Here is a 2367-nt window from a genome sequence, read left to right as displayed (position 1 = left end):
CTAAATACAGCAGGCCCCTACCCTTGAGCCTCTGTGGAATCTCCTGTTTTTGCTTCCTGCCTCCGTGGTGCTGAGCTGACAGACCCACAGCACCCTGCCTGTCTCTTACACAGTTCTGGGGACTGGGGCAGGAGCTCCTCCCACCAACCTCCAAGGCTGTAGGACTCCCAGAACCCCAGAAACACCAAGCCTGCCTGCTGTGCCGTGTGTCCAGAGGCAGCACAACACGAGAGATCATGATGAATGTCAAATGGACTTGAGGGGCTGAGAGATGGCTCAGCGGTTGGGTGGAGCACTGGCTGCTCCTGCAGAGGACCCAGGTTTGGTTCCCAGTCCCCAGCCAGAGGCTCTCACTCACCCTTGACCCCAGAGGACACCTGTCGCCCTCTGCTGGCCATCTCAGGCACAGCATGCCTGCGGTATGCAGAGAGACTGCAGCCAAAACATCCGTTCACATGAAGTAAAAATTAAAAGGGCAATAGGAAAACATTTAAAAACAGGCTAAATCAGAAGGCAATACCTGACTGTCAGCTGTGTGTTTGAACCCCTCCAGGCCACGTACAGTGAGGACCGGGAAGATGTTTGCTTCCGAGCCGCAAGCTGAAGGGGTACGTGCTTCCTCCCACAAGCCAGTATGACCACATAGCAGAGCACCTTGCTTTTTCTTTCTCTTTTTTAACTTTTTTTTTTGATTCTTTGTGAGTTTCCCATTGTGCACTGTGCTCCCACCGTCTCCATCTCCATACACTGGCCCTGCGACCCCCCTCCACCAAAACTAAAACTAAAAAAATAAAATTCACCAAGGAAGCCAGGGTGTGCCACAGCGTGTCCCACAGCTCACCCTTCTGTCCTCGCGGCTTTCCTTGCGAACATTCACTGCAGTGAGTCACTGGCCTGGCCCCAGGCCTCTGGCTCCTGCTGCTCTGGCAGTGCTGGAGCCTCACTGGGACTCCTAGGACATCCTGCTGTTGCCGTGTCACGGCGATGATCGTGCAGCTTTGGCTCTGCAGGCCCTGCCTTCACAAAGGCAGCCCACAGATGGGGTAGAGCTGGGCTAGCTCTCCTAAGCTGCCCAGGTGAGGTGCCATCTCACCGGCTCAGACATTGAGCTCTGACCCTCCTGAGTACGGAGCGGTGGGCCTGCTCCTCCTGGCTGACGCCGTGCTCTCTGCAGGACATGCTGTTCTACGCCTTACCCACCACACTCGTGCTCAAGAACTTGTGTTCCAGTAACCTTGTCCTGTACCTAGGGTGAGCAGTGCCCTCCCTAACCCTCCCCCCACCTTCTCCCTCCCCCCTCCTCCCCCTTGTCCTCCCCCTCCCCAGTTTTCCCCCCTGCCTTTCCCTCTGTCCCTGCCTCTCTTTCCTTAGCGGTCAACCATCTCTGGCCTGCAGGGTATACAGCTGGGCTGGGCGGGAACATGCAGAGGAAGGCCCAGGCACAAGCAGAGTCCCTCTGGGGACAGGTGCCAAGCCCTCAGCTTCTGCCCATCACAGATTGACAAAAAATATATAGATTTTTACAGCTGGCTTAAATTGTTTTAAAACTGCACTTACTTCTTTGTGTGTATGCCTGAGTATGCCATAACACCTGTGTGGAGGTCAGAGGCCAGATTACAGGGGTCACTTCCCTCCTTCTTACCGTCCCTACTCAGCTCTGAAGTGCCAGGACAGCAGGCCTGTGCCACCCCCTTGCCTGGACTATTTCATCTGTGGTCTTTTTATTTTTCCTCTATGACTCTGTCATTAAATAATAATAATAATAATAATAAAAGAGCAAGCAGGTAGGCACACTGTACATTACACTGTATGTGGGTGACCCTGGCCACGGGGAGCTGGGAAGAGAGCTGCCCACAGCCTGAGGAGCCTCCTGATTCCACCTTTCTTCTTGGTCGCAGGCAGAAGGTTTTCTTATCGAAGGACAACTTTGAGACCAGCCTCCCACCACTCGTCATTCCCAAGTCAATGAAGGTAGATACCTCCTCAGCCTGTCATTCCCAAGTGCGTCACACTGAGAGGAGACTTGGGGCAGCCGTGAGCTCTTCTACTGCATGCTCTTAGAGATGCTGAGTCACAGGGATGAAGGACCCAGTTCATCCCAGTTCTGATAGTGCCCCGCCCCTCCACCCCACCTCCCGTAGAGCCCCGCCCCTCCGGCCTCTGCATTCATCCCTGTAATAATTCTTCCTTTCTCCTTTTCTTGTTTCCTTCCCTTCGAATATTTATTTGATGTTTTGTTTATGTTAACTTTGTGTGTATCGTGTTTTGTGTACATTCTTGTCCCTGAGCCGCTTGTATGCCTGGTGCCCAGGCAGACCAGGGGAGGGTGCTGGATTCCCTGGAACTGTGGAGAGCCTCTGTGGGTGC

General features: G+C 53.9%; 1 long non-coding RNA gene across 1 annotated transcript; it reads left to right on the top strand.

Moving 5' to 3' along the window:
- The first annotated feature begins 549 nt into the window (after positions 1–549).
- Positions 550–1962, top strand: LOC129684511 (uncharacterized). The gene is made up of 3 exons (XR_008721357.1): positions 550–608; positions 1175–1251; positions 1899–1962. It is a non-coding gene; the product is annotated as an uncharacterized LOC129684511 (long non-coding RNA).
- The last annotated feature ends 405 nt before the right edge of the window (positions 1963–2367 follow it).

Source organism: Psammomys obesus, unplaced genomic scaffold (genome assembly GCF_907164565.1).
Source record: "Psammomys obesus unplaced genomic scaffold, mPsaObe1.curated_primary_1811, whole genome shotgun sequence".
Taxonomy (NCBI): Eukaryota; Metazoa; Chordata; class Mammalia; order Rodentia; family Muridae; genus Psammomys; species Psammomys obesus.
The sequence above is the reverse complement of the archived record's forward strand: the minus strand, read 5'-3'. Positions and strand labels throughout refer to the sequence as shown.